Raw genomic sequence first — 20,493 nt, forward strand, 5'->3', positions numbered from 1 at the left:
CAGTGTACGGGTAGGTTCATATTGGGAGAGGCGTTCCACCAGGTATTGCGGGTCCCATGCCATGTAGGGCTTTATAGGTCAAAACCAGCACTTTGAATTTAGCCCAGAAACAAATAGGAAGCCAGTGCAGACGAGCCAGAACAGGTGTTATATGAGCAGACCTTCTGGTCCGCGTCAGTAATCTGGCCGCTGCATTCTGGACTAGTTGTAGTTTCTGAACTATCTTCAAGGGCAGCCCAATGTAGAGCGCATTGCAGTAGTCCAGCCTAGAAGTTACCAGAGCGTGAACAACTGAGGCGAGGTCGTCACTGTCCAGATAGGGACGTAGCTGGGCTACCAGTCGAAGATGGTAGAAAGCATTCCGTGCCACCGAGGCCACCTGGGTCTCGAGAGACAAGGAAGGATCGAAAAGAACTCCCAAGCTACGAACCTGTTCCTTCAAGGGGAGTGTAACCCCATCAAGAACAGGATGAACATCCTCCATCTGGGCAGTGAAGGCACTCACCAACAGCGTCTCGGTCTTGTCAGGACTGAGCTTCAGTTTGTTAGCCCCCATCCAGTCCATTATCGCGGCCAGGCAACGGTTTAACACGTTAACAGCCTCACCTGAAGAGGATGAAAAGGAGAAATAGAGTTGTGTGTCATCAGCATACTGATGACAGTGCACCCCAAAACTCCTGATGACCGCACCCAGCGGCTGCATGTAGATGTTAAAAAGCATGGGGGACAGTACCAATCCCTGCGGGACTCCACAATGGAGAGTCCAGGGTGTCGAGCAATGTTCCCCAAGCACTACCTTCTGGTGACGACCCACCAAGTAGGAGCGGAGCCACTGCCAAGCAGTACCCCCAACTCCCAACTCCGTGAGTCTTCCCAGAAGGATACCATGGTCGATGGTATCAAAAGCAGCTGAGAGATCAAGGAGAATCAACAGAGTCACACTTCCCCTGTCCCTCTCCCGACAGAGGTCATCATACAGGGCGACCAAGGCTGTTTCAGTGCCAAAACCGGGCCTAAAACCGGATTGAAATGGATCAAGATAATCAGTGTCATCCAAGAGCCCCTGGAGCTGGCCGGCAACCACCCGCTCCAGGATCTTGCCCAGGAACGGAACATTTGCCACAGGTCTATAGCTGTTCAAGTTGTCTGGGTCCAAGGAGGGTTTCTTCAGGAGTGGTCTCACCACCGCCTCTTTTAGGCAGTCAGGGACCACTCCCTCTCTTAAAGAGGCATTTATTACCTCCTTGGCCCAGCCGGCGGTTCCGGTCCTGCCAGCTTTCACCAGCCAAGAGGGGCAAGGATCCAGTACAGACGTGGTCGCCTGCACCAGTCCAAGGATCCTGTCAACATCCTCAAGCTGCACAGACTGAAACTCATCCAATAAATGAGGACAAGACCGTGATCTGGATACTTCATTAGGTCCAACTGCTATAATATTGGAGTCTAAGTCCCGGCGAATGCATGCGATCTTATCTTGGAAGTGCTCAGCGAACTCATCACAGCGGGCTACAGATGAATCTATAATATCCCGAGGGCCAGAATGTAAAAGCCCTCGCACAATTTTAAAGAGCTCCGCTGGGCGGGAGAGTGATGACTTAATAGTATCAGCAAAATATCTCTTTTTTGCTGCCCTCACCGCTACTATATACTGCTTAAAACAAGCACTTACCAAGGTGTAATTGCATTCATCGGGAGTTCGCCTCCATCTGCACTCAAGCCTCCTCCTCTCTTGCTTCATCGCTCTCAGCTCCAAGGTATACCATGGAGCTGTATGAGCTCTGCATAGGAGGGGGCACATGGGAGCGATCGTGTCAACCGCCCAGGTCATTTCCGTATTCCACAGTTCAACCAGGGCTTCGACAGGAGCGCCAGTCTTCTCACTCGGAAAAACCCCCAGAGCCCTTTGGAAACCCTCAGGATCCATTAGTCTCCGGGGGTGGACCAATTTAATAGGTCCCCCGCCCTTGCAGAGGGAAAGGGCTGCTGTGAGCCTAAACTTCAGCAAGCGGTGATCTGTCCATGACAAAGGAATAGATGATAAATCCCCAACCTCCAGATCACCATCTCCATGTCCAGTGATGCAGATCAAATCAAGGGTATGTCCCGACACATGCGTCGGGCCAGAAACAAATTGAGACAGCCCCATGGTTGTCATGGAAACCATGAAGTCCTGAGCCGCCCCAGATAAAGCAGTCTCGGCATGGACGTTGAAGTCCCCCAGTACCAATAGTCTAGGGGACCGCAACAATACCTCCGAGACTACCTCTGTCAGCTCAGTTAGGGAATTTGTTGAGCAGCAGGGCGGGCGGTACACCAACAAAATTCCCAGTCTGTCTCTCTGGCCCAGCACAAGGTGGAGACATTCCAAGCCAGTCGTCACCTGGACAGGGTGCTTGGTGAGTGAGAAAGAACTCCTATAGACCACAGCAACCCCGCCTCCCCATCCTTCGGTTCTACCATAATGCTGAACCATATACCCAGGTGGGCAGATCTGGGAAAGAGCAACTCCTCCCTGATCACCCACCCAGGTCTCGGTTATACACGCCAGGTCGGCAGCCTCCTCCACAATCAAATCATGAACAAGGGAGATCTTATGATGTACCGACCTGGCGTTTAATAACAGCATATGGAGATCTGAAGGCTGACTGACAAAACAGCCAGCAGTCCTGGGGATGTGAGGAGAACCGGAACAAGTCACAGGCACTATTTGTCTGGGACGAGTTCCCCTTACCTGGCCCGTTTTCCTCACAACACCATACCTCCCATTACCCGTCACTACGCTAATTGGGCCCCCCAAAAGTCTCCCCGAACTATATCTAATACTCTCCCCCAGGCACATATTAAATAACTAAAACTCACAAATGCACAGACACCTGATTACATTCACACCAAACAGTACACATTAACACCAATACATACAAGAATTCACACACAGACACACACACACGTCCTCAATCAAACAATAAAAATTCACACAATACAACCAATCAATTAATTAAATAACTACACAACTTCCAAATGAAAACACATATACCAACCAACTATCATTCATACAAACACCATACACATTCAACCATATTAATTACATCCAGGTGGCAACAGTGAGTTAAAATGTTGCAAGCTGAAAGACCGCAGCTAAGTTGGTAACAGTAGCCACATTTAAAGAGACAGCAACAACAAAGTGATGGCAGGACGACGATGAAACACAGAAAACAGAAGCCACGACAGCATCCCAAAGCAGCAAATGCGTCGTTCACACCCCCAGGACAACAACCTCTGATGACGATGACGAACAGAATGGCAAACACAGCGATGGCAAAAGCAACGTCCGAGCAACCAACAAATAACAGCAACGATCAACAGTGCAGCACAGCAGGGCGGAGAGCAGGACAAACGGCAGCGGAGCAAACCGCAGGCGGCAACAACGGCACCCACGACGTCAGCGGACCGAGGGCAGCGACGCCACCGCAACCAAAAGTCAAGGCCCGAAGAAAGAGCAGCGACAACAACGGCGGAAGCACTCCCGCAGCGGCAGCAAGCAGCACACAAGCAGCAAGCAGCGACGACAGCAGCACATAACCGCCGGAGCGCAGCACAACAGCCTGGACCACAACACAACGGCAGCAGCAGGAACAAGGCAACTCGAAACCGCGGCGTCCCGGAGTCGAAGGCCGTAAAGATGATAAACCAACCCGCACTCCGCCACACTCGCCCCGTGATCCTCCGTCAGAGTAGAAAGAAACAGTGGTTGTTCAGATGTACCCAAATCTATTCTGTGTCCTGGGGTAGCGGGTAAGTTGGTAATAAAAGGCTAAATTAACAGGCTAAATGCGGAGCTCTAGAATGAGCATCCGCCTCAGTCGCCATCTTGTGATGTCATTGTTGAGGATCAGTTTGTACTAGGGATGGAAAGATCTGTCAATTTCAGTCCTCTCAGTTTCTCATTTTTCCAATCTTAAATTCAGTTCACATTTCTGCATTTTGTGATTTTTTAAAAATTCTCATGAAAATCTTCCAGCATTTTACTGTGCATTTCTCCTAATAAACACATTTTTGTAGGCAGTTTTGACTAATGTACTTATTTTTGCAAGCAATTTCTTATCATATAATGCATTTTGCATGTTATTTTGACTCATATATTCATTTTTATGCACACTCCTCTAATATATGCATTTATGTAAACATCATTCGGTTACAAACTACATCACAAAATTCGAATAAGTGTGAATTTTGAAGGAAAGCATTTCAGTTCTCATATTGTTTCAGAAGGTGCGAACTTTATCAATTCTGCTCAAAATGTGAACTGAATTGAAATTCTCACCCATCCCAAGTTCATACAACTGTTAAATGAAATGCAACAACTTAATTTTCAGTCTATAAAAATTTTCCTGCCCAACATGGATTGAATGTGCACTTAGCATGTTCAAACACAATAATGCTGGGATGGGCAGTCTTCACGCGTATTTATTTATCTTATTTTGTTTTTTATTGCACTTATATCCTGCTTTGTCTCCAAGGAGCTCCAGGTGGCATCCATGGTCCTTCTCTTCTCCATATTATCCTAATAAAAATCCTGTGAGGTAGGTTAGGTTGAGAATTAGTGACAGACCCACGGTCACTCAATGAACTTCATGGCCAATTGGGGATTTGAACACTGGTATCCCAGGTCCTATAATAATAATAATAATAAAATTTTATTTCTAAGCTGCCTATCTGGCCAAATTAACGGCCACTCTAGGCGGCGTACATAATAGGATAAAATACAACATATAAAATACAACATATAAGCAAAACATCAACTGTAATCAATCTAAAACCACCCACAAACTGCAACAAGATAAAAACTAGTCCTCCCCAAGAATCTTGTAAGCCCGCCTGAATAACCAGGTTTTCAAGGCTCGGCGGAAACTTGGTAGGGAGGGGGCATGGCGGAGGTCATAGGGCAAAGAGTTCCAGAGGGTGGGGGCCACAATCGAAAATGCCCTCTCTCTGGTCCGCACCAGCCTAGCTGTTTTAACTGGTGGGACCGAGAGAAGGTCTTGTGAGGCTGATCTCGTCGGGCGGCATATTTGGTGATGCTGGAGGCGCTCCTTCAGATAAACCGGGCCGAAACCGTAAAGGGCTTTAAAGGTTAATACCAACACCTTGAATTGGGCCCGGTAAACAACTGGTAACCAGTGTAGGTCTTCTAACACTGGAGTGATGTGATCACGGCGACGGCTGTTCTTAATCAAACGTGCCACCGCATTCTGTACCAGCTGTAATTTCCGGACCGTTTTCAAGGGTAGCCCAACGTAGAGCGCATTACAGTAGTCTAAGCGAGAGGAGACCAGGGCATGTACCACCCGGGGGACCAGATGGACAGGAAGGTAGGGTTGCAGCCTCTGTATTAGATGTAATTGATACCAAGCTGCCCGGCTCACTGCCAAAATCTGAGCCTCCATAGACAGCTGGGAGTCAAGAATGACCCCGAGGCTGTGGACCTGGTCCTTCAGGGGCAATCTTACCCCATTAAACACCAGGTCTATATCTCCTAACCTTCTCTTGTCTCCCACGAGCAGCACCTCGGTCTTGTCGGGGTTCAGTTTCAGCCTATGACCTCCCATCCATTCACTTATGGACTCCAGACACTTGGAAATGGTATCCACAGCCAACTCTGGTGAGGATTTAAATGAGAGATAGAGCTGGGTGTCATCCGCATATTGGTGACACCGCAGCCCAAATCTCCTGATGATGGCACCCAACGGCTTTACATAGATGTTAAATAGCATGGGGGAGAGGATAGAACCCTGTGGCACACCACAATTGAGAGGCCAAGGGTCTGAAACCTCATCTCCCAATGCTACTCGTTGATGCCTATCTGAGAGATAGGAATGGAACCACCGTAAAACAGTGCCCCCTATCCCCATTCCCTCTAGGCGATCTAACAGGATACCGTGGTCGATGGTATCGAAAGCTGCTGAGAGATCCAGGAGGACAAGGAATGCATGTTCTCCCCTATCCAACGCCCTCCTCAAATCATCCACCAGAGCGACCAAGGCTGTTTCAGTTCCATGTCCAGTCCTGAAGCCCGATTGGAATGGATCTAGATAATCTGCTTCATCCAAGTGTGTCTGTAACTGTTTGGCCACCACTCTCTCAATCACCTTGCCCAAGAATGGTAAATTAGAGACTGGGCGGAAGTTGTTCAACTCTTGGGGATCCAAGGAGGGCTTTTTCAGAATGGGCTTTATAACCGCCTCCTTGAGGGTTGAAGACATTACACCTTCTCCCAAGGAGGCATTCACCACTACCTTGATCCCTTCTCTCTGTCTCTCTTTGCAGCCCATAATGAGCCACGTAGGGCAAGGATCAAGCAGACAAGTGGTCAGCTTCACAGTCAAGAGCACCTTGTCCACTTCCTCAGAGGGAAGAGGCTGAAACCGATCCCACCGGACCGGAATGCAACTGGCCGACCCTGGCCCACTTCCTGTATCCACGGCGCACGGAATCGTGCTCTTCAGACGCTCAATTTTATCAGCAAAGTGTTTGGCAAATATGTCACAGGAGGCTTTAGAATGTTCCATGGGTTCCTGTGCAACTGGACCGACCAGGCTATGGACCACTTGGAACAACCTCCTGGGACAACACTCTGCGGACGCAATAGAGGCAGCAAAGTAATCCCTCTTTGCTGGCTTTGTTGCCACTTGGTAGGCAGCTATTGCTGCTCTCACCAGTGTCTGATCGTCATCGGAGCGAGATTTCCGCCACCGGCGCTCTAGTCGTCTCACCTCCTGTCTCAGACCCCGCAACCATGGTTTGTACCAGGGTGCAATCTGAGTTCTATTCAGGGGGAGAGGACGTTTCGGAGCCACCCGGTCTATTGCCCCGGTGATCTCCCTATTCCACTCCATCACCAGGGTTTCGGCCAGGCGACCTTCAGACAGCTCCAAATCTCCCAGTGCATTCAGGAATCCCTTAGGCTCCATCAGGCGCCTGGGACGGACCATCCTAATAGGTCCCTGTCCCCTGCGGAGGGTGTGCAGCATTGAGAGGTCTATATTTACCAGATAGTGATCTGACCATGACACGGGGTTAGAAAAAACAGCCCCCATTTTCAGAGCACTTCCTCCCCCCTCCGAGATGAACACAAGGTGAAGAGCATGACCGGCTACATGGGTGGGCTCAGTATTACTAAGGTGCAGTTCCCAGGAAGTCATGGTTTCCATGAAAACCCGAGGGGCTCCTATGAGAGCTGCCTCGGCGTGCAGGTTAAAATCCCCCCAAACCAATAGGCTGGGGGAAAGGACCCGCACGCCCGAGACAATCTCGAACACCTCGGTCAGGGATTCTGCTGTGCAGCAGGGTGGGCGGTACACCAGCAGAATCCCTAGACTGCCCTTTGGGCCCAACCTCCAGTACATGCAGTCAACAAACTTGGTCACATGGAGAGGGGGCCTGGCCTAGACTAAGGGAACAATCCAAACCCAAGATCCACTGGGATGAGCATTTTAGGATCTGGCAGATCTTTGGCTCACTTGGCCAAACCCTGGCTCAGCTGGGGCCATGTTGTCATAAGTCTCCAATGCTGGTTCAGCAGGAGATACGCTGGTATAAGTCCCTCATTCTGGTCCAGCTAAAATTGGTGCAAATCCCCAAAATGGAGTGTGGTGGGGGCATGACTGGGAGGAGAGGGGCTTATGCTGGACCCTAACTTTGTTTAGCTCAGACCTGGTAACCCAGCAGAATTTACACTGGCAAAAACTAGGCTCACTGCCCATAGTTATTAATGCTCCCTAACATTCTATCCACTGATAAGCTTGTGGAATCTCCAGCCACTGGTGGAGCATAAATAAAGAGGATAACCATCTTGGAGCAGGGAGTTCAACAGGTCGGATGCCTCCACAGAAAAAAGCCCTCTCACATGTTGTCACCAACCTTGCCTCAGAAGGCAATGGCACATGTAAGAGATCGCAAACATCTTAAAGTTGTTTCTATTGTTAAATAATTGGAAGAAATCTTTGGTGATTCAAAACACTCAGAGATCTGCAAGTAGATCCCACCTTTTTTTTTTTGCCCACCTTAAGACGAGAGGGCTGCTATTGATTCCCACAGAGTGGTTCCTCTTTGTGACCTTTTTTTTTTTTTTTGCACCTGACTACATAAGGCTGTGGTAATACTCAACAGGGTTGTGTTTCTGAGTTATCTGTGTCATTATGGGCCAGTGTTACTAAGCTGAGTGCTACAGGACTATTCTGTCTCCTTTATCACATTTGTACCTAGGCATCAAAGCATTACAGCCGTACTAAGCATTACATCACTGATCTTCAACCTTCATTTTTTAAATTATTTGTTTAAGGTTGCATTTCACAATAACACAACCCAAGGCATGTCATTAATGGGCCAGCAATGCAATTTGCCTGGCATGTACTGTTGCCTAATTATTTATATTGCTAATTATAAATAGGGATAATCTAACATAATCTCCTGAGAATCAAGATAGAAGAAACACCCTATGCTAAATCCCAAGAAAAAACAATGTGGAAAAAAACCCCATGCTATGCACCTTTTATGTACAGTGAATTTCAGTCAAGAAGGGCTGCAGGCCTGGCAGTTTTGCCACTAGAGAGCTGTCTAATGCAACTGAACATAATGTTTTTTGTAGCTGAACTATGTAGCAACAACAAAAAAACCCATACTGCATAGCCCTCTAGGGACTGTACCATTTCATACTGAAAGTAGGGGATTGTACAATTAATGCTCTTTGCAATAGCCCCCACCCCAAATCTCCCAAACTCTTGTTGGTGGAAAATTAAGATGGCAAGAAGTGTTTTACAACATTCCCTTTTTTCCTGATGTGCAAAGAGTATGTTTATATGCGTGCACTAGGGATGTGGGAAACATTGAATTCAGTTCACATTTAAGGCAAATCTGTCAAATTTGTACTTTCTGAAACAAGATGAGAACCCAACACTGCCATCCTTCAAAATTTGCACTTATCTGAATTTTGTGATATAGGTCTCCAGCCAAGTAATGTGTGTACAAAAATACACATATTAGGTGAAAGTGAGCACAAAAATGAAGATATTAGTGATAACATACAAAAATGCATTATATTAAGGAAAATTGCTTGCAAAAATGTGTACCTTAATCAAAGCTTGATATATATCAGGAGAAATATGCATTCAAATACTAATGAATTTTCATGGGGATTTTTAAAAAAAGTTTATTTAATTTATTTATTATTTAATTTATATCCCGCCCTTCCTCCCAGTTGGAGGGAAAGTTACAAATTGCTGCAGAAATACGGAGAACTGAATTTAAAACTGGAAAAAGCAAAACTGAGATTGACAGATCCTTCCATCCTTAGCGTGCACACACATCCATATACCCACAATGGGGTGAGGGTAATAATATTTTCCTTAAGGAACTTTGGCTTATAAGCATTGAGAGCTGATGTGGTGTAACAGACTATTAGACAAGACAGCAGTAATGTGGTAGCATCAGGGAAGCATTGCAGAACACACTAAAGCAGAATAAATCCACTACTGAAAATGAAATGGACTGCCTTCAAGTCAATCCCAACTTATGCCTACCCTATGAATGTTCATGGTAAGCGGTATTCAGAGGGGTTTTACCATTGCCTCCCTCTGAGGCTAGTCCTCCCCAGCTGGCTAGGGCCTGCTCAGCTTGCCACAGCTGCTCAAGCCAGCCCCTTCCATGTTGTAGAATATATCTGTGATAAAAGACCAGCCTGGAGGGACCCTTATGTGTTGATCAGTTCTTGATGCTGCAGCTACACCACTAATTGTCCAGAGGACACTACAGATAGTATCATTAGTGGATTCTCTGGCTCTGTTTGGTATTTTACTCTTGATACAAAGTTACGCTGGTACTAATACACCGACAGCTCTGAGTGGTTTAACAGTCAGTCCCTCTTCCCACAGAACTCTGCGAACTGTAGCTCTATGGGAGTAATAGGGGTCTCCTAACAACTCTCAACACCCTTAAAAAACTACACTTGCCAGGATTCTTTGGGGTCAGCCATGACTGTTTAAAGTGGAATAATAGTGGAAATCATAGATGTATGATGTGAATGTGGTCAGAGAGGCTTCCAGTGAAGGCATGGAATAAAAAGTCATGGACCAACATACCCAAGAAATAAGCAGTCAAGGACAAACAGTGGCAATGCTGGAAAAGTGCAGAAGAGATATTTGCATGGTACTGTCATTTTCATGAAATATCCACATTGATATTGTGACAGATGGGCTGCAGCAAGCAGTCACATGCCTGCCCCTATTCCTTTATGGATTGATCTTGGGGGAGATGAAAGAAAAGTGAGTTCCCTCTTTTGGCAGGGGGGACTGAAATTTAACTCTTCCAGCCATGATGTTTAGAGTGGAATTCAGATGTTGGGCATGTTTGAGTCTCTGTAACACTGGCCACTTGAAACATATTCAGCTAGAGGCTTCAGAGCAAGACAGCTCTGGTCCCATCTGCACGATACATGTAAAGTACTAGTGTACTACTTTAAACAGTCATGGCTTCCCCCAAAGAATCCTGGGAACTATAATTTGTAGACTGTGCTGCTGAGAGCTGTTAGGAGACCCCTATTCTGCTCATAGAGCTACAATTCTCAGAGGAGTTTAACAACAAATCCTTCTTCCCAGGGAACTCTGGGAATTGTAGCTGTGTGAGCCCTAACAACTCTCAGCACCCTTGACAAACCACAGTTGCCTGGATTCTTTGGCAGAAGCCATGACTGTTTAAAATGGTTATAATATTGCTTTAAATGAATAGTGCAGGTGGGTCCTAAGGAACAATGAGGGCAGAAGCTTTGGGAAGCAATTCTTCCACAAGATGGCTAACAACATACTTGCCATTCTGTACACATTTAGTTGTACTTATTGAAAGGTTTATACCCCACCTTTCAGGGCAAGTGTCCTCACAAGGCAATGTACAAAAGCAGTCATATAACATATAAAGTCCATCATTTAAAATCTAAAATTACACCCCTTTTTAATATGGGCAGTAATGATAAGTAAAATGCAGCAATTAAAAAAAACTAAGAAAAAGCAAGTTGAAATAACCATGTCTTGTAAGTGTCTTTAAACGTCACTAATGAAGAGGCCACACATACTTCACGGAGGAATCCTATTCCATAAATATGGGGCCATCACCAAAAATGTACCTGTCAGTTTTACCTCTTTTATCAGTGGGCAAGAGAGAGAGTCATCCCCCCCTCCCGGTTCTGGCTAAGAATATAGGAACACAGAAAGTCAGACCACTGGTCCATCTAGCTAAGTAGTGTTTACACTGACTAGCAGTGGCTATTCTTTTCCATGGACATGCTGGAGCTTAAACCTGGGGCCTTCTGTGTACAAAGCAGATGCAATACCACTGAGTGATGGGTCTTCCCAAGAACACATTCCTATCCTGTGCAATTTTACTCAGAGGTTAAGTCCCACTGATTCCAACGTGACTTGAAATAGACAATAGGTTTATTACGTGAGTGATCATCTCCCTTCGGCTTGTCTTTTGTTCTAATTTTTAAAATATTTTATCTATTAATTGTTCTCCTATCCCCCCTTTCTCCTAACTGGAGCCCAGGGTGGCTAACAACAGTTGTTAAAGCAATACAAACATGCAGAATCATAAAACAACAATTAAAATTGCAGCTCTCTCAGCAGTAGTGTGCAGTTAACCACCAAATGTCTTATGAAATAAAAATGTTCTATGGTGGCACCTGAATGCCATCTGGGCAGGTGGCAATCTGATTTCAGTTTGACAATCTAATCCCAGCTAGAAATAGCAACTGTGAGCTGGGGACCCAGTCCAGATTGCAGTGCAGGACATGGGGAAAAGGGGTTGGCTCTTTCTCTCTGTGCAGTTTTTCTAACCAAAATGCCCCTCAAAGGTACCAATTGCTCCTGCACCTTTCAAGGGCAAACAGCAGTTTCATGGGGGTGGTTTCATTCAGAAAATGACATGCAAAGAAAGGGTGCCCCCTCCTCACCTATCACAGTCCCAATCCAGATCAGCCCTCCTTTTCCTCAACAGTAAGCAAGCATTGGAGAGATTGCCCTGTGAGTATTCTGTGCATCAAAATCTTCCAGTTTTAGGCATCAGTGTTGCAGTACAGCTTTCAGCATCATAGTCCTTAAGGGCCATGTTTTTTAAATTAATTGTTTGGAGTTGCAAGGTAGTTTACAACTGTGCTCTCTTAATTTATGCAACTCAATTGTTACCTGATGTGGGCATGCCCATCAGATATCTACAAAGCACTTGTAGTTGCAGACACACAATCCTGAACTCATAACACTAGGGCAAGTTCATTAACACTTGTCCCCGGAGTAAAGTTTGTACACAGACACCAGAGGCTGAAGCTTTCTGCAGATCACATTTATGCAACAGTTACTGGTATTGTTTCCTCCAGTTCTGAAAACCCACAACAGCCCCAGAATGAATGACTCAGCTACCTCTTGCTAATTTGGCAACCACCACCACCAACCCCCCCTCTTTTTTATTCCAAAACACATACACAGCAACAGGTATCTTCATGGGAAAGGACCTAATTAGGAACATTTCATGTTACAGAGAAGGGGGAGAGGCAAGAGCCTGCAGTACAAGAAGCAAGATGAGTAGCAAGGTACAAAAGCCTGCTCTTGGACATATTCAAGACTAAAACAGAGAATACTTTAAGAACATTTGCTATTTTTGTATACCTCACAAGGCTGGAGCACTGGGCTGAAAGCAACAGAATGAAATTTCAAAGGAATAAGTACAAAGTTCTACAGCTAGGAAAAAGAAACCAAATGCATAGTTCTAAGATGGGCATACTTGGTTCAGCAATAGTACATGTGAGAAGGTTCTTGGAATTGTTGTTGATCAAAAGCTGAATATCAGCCAACAGTGTGATGTGGCTGCAAAAAAGGCAAATGCTATTTTAGGCTGCATTAACAGAAGTAAAGTTTCCAGATTGCATGAAGTACAAGTTCCCCTCTATTCAGCACTGGGTAGGCCTCATTTTGAGTACTGTGTCCAGTTCTGGACTTTAAGTTCTGGACCGCACTTTAAGAAGGATGCAGACAAACTGGAACACGTTCAGAGGATGGCAACCAGTATGATCAAGGGACTGGAAACAAAGCCCTGTGAGGAGAGACTGAAAGAACTGGGAATATTTAGCCTTGAGAAGAGAAGACAGAGGCGAGATATGATAGCACTCTTCAAGTAATTGAAAGGTTGTCTCACAGAGGGCCAGGATCTCTTCTTGATCATCCCAGAGTGCAGCACATGGAATAATGGGTTCAAGTTACAGGAAGTCAGATTTTGGCTGAACATAAAGAAAAACATCCTAACTGATAGAGCGGTACGACAATGGAACCAATGACTTGGGAAGGTGGTGGGATCTCCAGCACTTTAGGCATTCAAGAGGTAGCTGGACATCCATCCCTAGGGTATGCTTTAACTTGGATTCCTGCATTAAACAGGGGGTTGGACTCGATGGCCCTATAAACCCCTTCCAACTCTACTATTCTATCATTCTATGATTATCAACACCACTCAAATGAACATTGGTATGTTATATATCTCAGCAATTAGGGATGGGGGAGAAATTTGATTGAGTTCACATTTAGAGCCGAATCTATCAAATTCATACTTTCTAAAACAACATGAGAACCAAAACCACCCTTCAAAATTTGCACTTATTTGAATTTTGCAAAGCTGAACAAGTATAGAAGAAAGAGCACATAAAAATGAATATGTTAGCCAGTCTAACATATAGCTATGCATTATGAGAAACTGCTTGCAAAAACATAAACATTAGTCAAAACTGCATACAAAAGTGTGTTTATTGGGAAAAAATTGCACTAAACTACTGAAGAATTTTCATGAAGCTTTAAAAAAGAAAAATCCGCCAATTTATGCAGAAATGTGGGGAACTGAATTTAAGATTGGACAAAATGAGAAACTGAGAGAACTGAAAGTGACAGATCCTTCCATCTCTTTCAGCAACCTTATCATCTACAGCCAGTTGATTGGGTGGTAAGGTAGGATTGGAAAGAACCAAATTGTCTTGTGCTGTGGTGGGGATGCTCAAAGTTCCCCCTCTACTTTCTGGGATTGTTTCCAGATATTGCAAAATTGGCAGCATATCCCAACACCCTTCTAAGAAGTCCAGGTGTAAAGGAGGGAAGGGCTGAATTTCATAAACTTGGAGGAAGACAGAAATGTGGGGGTTGATGGCTTGTGGGCATACTTCAGGCAGAAGGGGAAACTGATGTGGTTGCTCTGAAGTGAAAGGTCATGTGATCCAAAGTACAAGGTGAAGCAATTGTGCCATCGTCGAACACATGTGTCAGTGCTGGCTGAAGGAAGCTGAGCATGCAGAGGGCTGAAAGGACAACAGGAAGAATACAGACAAATGCCTTATACCAGTTCAGACTATGTAGCCATGTAGAGCAGTGCTGTTTACTGTGGCTGACAGTGGCTCTCCCTGTTTATTTCAGGATTCAGTACTAGCTTCTTGTTTTAAATTTTAAAGCTTTACGCGATCTGGCTCCTCCTCATCTCTCAGTTCTGATTTCTCATTCTAGCCCTGCCTGGGATCTCCGCTTCTCAAACTCTGTGCTTCTTAGCCTTCCCAGGGTTGTTCGCTGTTTAGCTGAACTTTGTCTGTTTTCTCTCTCTGCTCTGTATACCTGGAATAGTCTCCTGGAGCACTTGTGGACTGATCCCTCAATTTCAGTTTTTGTCTTATTTAAGGATCTTCCTTTTCCCCAAAGCTTTTGGAATTTCAACTTAGATTTTTCATTTTCCATAATTTGAAACCTAGAGTCTGTATGCAAAGTCCTCGCTTTGTCGTCTATTTGTTTTCCCTCCCTTCCTTTGCTGTGCTCATTATTTTTATTTAGATTGTACGCCTTTGGGGGCAGGGATTTGTTTTTATTGTTTTATGTATAGTGCCATGTGCATCTGATGGCACTACATAAATAAATGATGGTGGTGATGATAATAATCACAGGCACATCACCTGCTACCTGATCTGTTTAGCTAGAGATGCCAGGCACTGGACCTGAGACTGTATGCATGCAAAGCATGTGTACTACCACTGAGCTATGGCTTCCACACCTGCATGTGGGCTTCCCAGAGGCATCTCTCTAGCCATTATAGGAAACATAATGCTGGACTAAATAGACCAGGAGTGGGGAACTTTTAGCCCTCCACATGATACTGAATTACAACTCCCATCATCCCAGCATGTATGGCCAATGACCAGAGATGATGGGAGTTGTAGTTCAGCAACATCTGAGCAGCCAAATGTTCTCCACACCTGAAATAGACCTTTTACCTGCTCCTGAAGAGCTCTTCTCAAGCCCTACTGTTATTGAGACCAGAGCTAGGATGGCACTCAGGAATAGAAACTATGGGAGTGCTTAGGTGGAAAGACTTCAGAAGTGAGGAAATCACAAGCAGGGTCAAAACTGAGTAGCCCATTCAAAGGAGACTTGAATAGAGATGTCTGACAGCCAGGCCTGGTCCTATCGTTAGGAAGAGTGAAGTGGTTACTTCTGGCAGCTGATTTTTCAGCATCATGAAAGGCTATCACATTAGCACATTATTAATTATTCAGTGTATTATTATTGAATTTTAACTGCCAAGGAGAGGCATTTAGTTATGTATGTATGTATGTATTTATTTATTTATTTAATGTATCGCTTCCCAGGAGGCATCCCAAAGCAATTTACAATATAATAGCATATACAAAACAGTTACATTTATATAGGGATGGGAAATTCTGTCAATTTTGGTTCTCTGAGTTTCTAACTTTTCCAGTCTTAATTTCAGTTGTCCACATTTCTGCAGCAATTTGTGATTTTTTTAAAAAAAAATCCTCATGAAAATTCTCCAGGATTTTAGTGTGAATTTCTCCTAATCAACACATTTTTGTAAATAGTTTTGACTAATGTACACATTTTTGCAAGCATTTTTCTTAATATGATACATTATTGTACATTTTCACTCATATATTCATTTTTATTCACACTTTCCCCTAACATATACATTTTTGTAAACATTGCTTGGTTGGCAAATGCATTGTAAAATTTGAATAAGTGCCAATTTTGAAGGATGGCATATTTTGGTTCTCATTGTTTTTGAAAGTGCGAATTTGATCGATTCGGCTTGAAATGCAAACTGAATTGAATTCCTCACTCATCTCTACATATATAAAAACAATTAAAATCATGGCATATATAAAAACTATAAAAATGATCAACGGAAAAACAATTTAAAACCAAAACAGGGCATAGACAAAAAATAAATTTCAAAAAATAAATTTCAAATCCAAGACAGATATCTACTGGGATGAAGAGTTTAGAAGACTTGTTGAAAGATGAATGTCTTTAGCAAGCTCCAAAAAGCCAACACAGAAGGTGCCTGTCTGATATGCAATGGGGTTTTGTAGGATTTTCTGCCTCAGTTGCCAAAATAATTTGACTAGCTTTGGATATTGGACACCTTGACTTTTTAGGGGTGGGGGTGGGAAAGCATTTGCTGCTCTACCTCAGGCAACAAAATGTCTTGGGCCAGCCTGGTGATAGCAACAAGCATAAAAAAGAGGCAAAGGGCTCTGGGACAGGCTTTGACGATCTCTGGCTAAGGAACATATAGCTGAAAGAAGTTTTCATCTGGGGAAACCAGCACTGCCCCTACCATTAGGCAGAGTGAGGCAACCACTCCTCCCCAGCTGCTCCTCCCTCAGCCAGTCTGCTCTGTTGCCACACAGTGTGTCTTGAGCCCCCAAATCTAGCCTACTGCCTGAGGTGTATCCTGTCATCAGTGCTGAAGTGAGATTCAACTGCCAATCCATTTGGCCTCAGTACATGGAATGGAGGTGTCACCATCTTGTCCTTTGCCCCTGGCAACAGGAGGTCTTGAGGAAATACTAGCAGAAATAAGCCAAAAGAAAGGTGGTTGGGCCTTTCCCCCAGTTGGAGAACAAGAAGATGAGTTTCACTTCATTATGAGCAGGTGTTATAATTCCAGCTGGCCACAAGGGACTCACATTGTACAGCAACTTCATAGCTGTTTCTCTAAGCATTTCCCACAAGCCACCTGAGATTTGGTATAGAATTAGCTAGAAGACACAGAGCAGCCTCAAGTACCACCGAGGTTGTAGGGAGCTGAGAATAACAATGATGAGGAAGAGGAACAGGGAAAAGCCCAAATACCTTCCCACAAGCCACCTGAAGAACTTGTCTCGCAAGTCTTGAGTGTTTGTTGTTTCCATCAAGTCTACCCTTGGCACATATAAAACAACCTTCAGCTGGGCCTGCTCCTAACAACAAGGGGAATGAAATATTTTGGAGGGGAGAGAATGCATCTTAGATAGCAAAGCTTCATGGAGGTGTATGTGTTCTGCTAGCACAAAACACAAAACAGTGGAGGGAGGGCTGTAGCTCAGTGGCAAAGCATCTGCTTTGCATGCTGAAGGTCTCAGGTTCAATCCCCAGCATCTCCAGGTAGGGCTGGGAGAGACTTCATGCCTGAAACCCCAGAAAGCTGCTGTCAGTCAGTGTAGACAATACGAAGCTAGATGGGCCAATGGTTTAACTCAGTACAAGTCAGCTTTCTATGTTCCTATATCTCATGAAACAACAACAATGTTAAAAAATACACTAAAACCATAATACAAATACATACATGATACCAATTAACAAATAAATACCAAAACAATTCCCTTAAATGTCCCCACTCAGCATCTCTCAACTTCCTGGCTCTTACCCAGGGCCCAACAAACACAAATCACCCCCCCCAAAGTCTCATAAGAAAGAACATTCCCAGGGGATCCAGAAGCAAGCCTATCCAGACATGCCTATCCAGACACAGATGTTGATGTGTTTTAATCTCTTCTTAATTTACTGCTGTTTCAATGGTCTTTTTAATGTTTTTAATCACTTGTTCTTAACGGTTTTATTGATAATTTTAATGTTTCTTCTAAACTGCTTAGAGGGTTTCTTACAATCAAGCGGTAGATAAATTTTGTTAAATAAATAAAATATTTACCCAGAAGCAAGCCTTTATCCAATAAGGCTTACTCCAGAGAAAGTGTGCATAGGATTGCAGCCTTAGAGCCAAATACTAAAGCCTTCATCTGTATAAGTAGCTTTTACAGCAACCTGTCTAGGAGTCGGTGCCTCGTGGGCTGGTGGATTTTGTCTCGCTTCGGTTTCTAGGGTGTGGTGGTTAGCACAGTCAAGGAGATATATAGTGTGATTAGCATCAAGTATCTGTAGGTACCAGCCATGGTGGCCCTGCCAATAGGAAAGTGTGAGGCTGCTGCTTCAGGTGATGAATTTTGAATGCTGTGCAAATTATTTTATCTATTATAGTGTATTCTTTGAACTGGAAGGGGCCAAGTTCTCCTAGGGATGGGGGAGAAATTCAATTCAATTTGCATTTTAATGCAAACCTACGTCATTCGCACCTCCCGAAACAATGCACAAACTGAAATGCAATTGCCCTTTGAAATCTGCCTTTCCCAAATTTTGTGGTGCAATTCTCCAAGCAAAAATTGTGCACAACTCTGGGTATATTTGGGAAACATGTATTCAGAAATGCATATATTAGTGAAAACGATGAATAGTCTGCAAAATTGTGTATGTTAGGTAAAATTGCATACAAAAATATATAGATTAGGAGAAATTTGCACTAAAATCCTGATAAATTTTTGTGAGGACTTTTTCTAAAAACAATAACACAAACTGATGTAGAAATGCGGAATCTGGAATTTAAGACTGGAAAAATGAGAAACGGAGGGAAAACAAAATCAACAGATTTGTTCATCCTTAGGATTTTAATTTGGATTTTCTACCTCAGGTGTCAATATTTCTTGGGCTGGCCCTGAGCAGCCCAAGAATGATGGAAATCAAAAAGGGTATAGTTTTCCTGACCCATTGACAGCAGGTCACCAATAGCATGTCATGGAATGGGGTTGGTCTGATAGCCAGCCTGGCAAACACTTGAAGGAACAGGGAATTCTGGGAAAGTTCTATTGCTCCCCAAGTCTCCTCTGCTGGCTTTGGCTCTGGTTCTGGTTCTCCTATGGGGATTTACCACCTAAAACAGAGTTTGTGGAAACTCTGCAATCACATTTTGAAAGATCTGCCATGGGAAAATACGTAACCAGTAACACAAAATCCCCATAAAAATTCTTCAGCCATTTAGTGTAAATTTCACCTAACGTGTACACTTTTGTACGCAGCTTTGACTAATGTACATATATTTGCAAGAGATTTATCCCACTATAATGCATTTTTTTCATTTTCCCTAATATAATCATTTTTATGCAAATTTTCCTCTAATATATGGATTTTTGTAAGCATTGTTTGATTGGAGAATTGCACTGCAAAATTCAGACAAGTGTGAATGTTGAAGAATGGCTGTGTATCAGTTTTCACATTGTTTCAGAAAGTGAATCTGATAGATTCTGCTCTAAATGCAAACTGAATCAAAATTCTCCCCCATCCCTCCTGGTAATAACTGCTATTTAATGTGTATTCTTGAGAATATTATATGCACTATTTATAATTAACTTTATGACTGGCAAGCAGATTTCTTCATCCATTATAAGCTGCCTTCACTTTGGGAGCAGCCTTCATCTCAATGCTAAACAACAGTTTACACAAAAGTCTGATTTTTGCTGTGTTGTTCAACAGCTGACTTTTTTTTTTTAAAAAAAAGAACATTACCGCCAACAATGTATAATCAAAACCAGTAATTCTGTTGAAGAACAAACCCTATTAAGAGTTTCCCACCCACCATAATAACAGCTTTGAAGCCCAAAATGAGCATGTGGGAAGTGGTCTCTAACCCCAAAATTGCATTAAAGACTGCATAGCAATTTCGTTGGTTTCTGCAGAGCCTGATCCTGCAAGGAGAATACTCAGCATTTCCCATTCAGATAAAAGCATTCTAGAATTGCTTTGCATCCAAAGGAGAAAATGTTAATGACTCTTTGGTATGACTCCCAAACCAATGTAGATGGCCTTCAGGATCCAAACCAAAATTCTCTGGAGATTTCGCATGCTGAGCTTCAGCAATTAGATATGTTCTTTTTTATTTTGCCTACAAAATTTCACAGTTCTCACCTGATCTGCTGTTGACATAGGTACTGAGTGATAATTGTCCCTTGTTCGTATCTCATAGTCTTTTACATCCCATCCTGATCACTGAGATCATCCAGAGGAGCACTGTTATGTGTTACAGAGACCCAACTGCCCTCAGCTAGAAATTGAGCATTTAGTGTCACTGGCCCCTTGCTGTAGGACATTCTTGTTGCAGAGATTTGGCAGGCATCCTTGCTTTTGACTTTCAGGCATCTCTTGAAAACCTTTTTATGCCAACAGGCCCTTGCAGTGGTTTAATTTTTATTTTGATTAGCCAGTCACCGTAATGATTATCTGGATTTCTTATGATGTATTAGTATAGACATACTTTTATAAATAAATA

This window comes from Rhineura floridana, chromosome 6 (assembly GCF_030035675.1).
Source record: "Rhineura floridana isolate rRhiFlo1 chromosome 6, rRhiFlo1.hap2, whole genome shotgun sequence".
In the NCBI taxonomy this organism is placed as follows: Eukaryota; Metazoa; Chordata; class Lepidosauria; order Squamata; family Rhineuridae; genus Rhineura; species Rhineura floridana.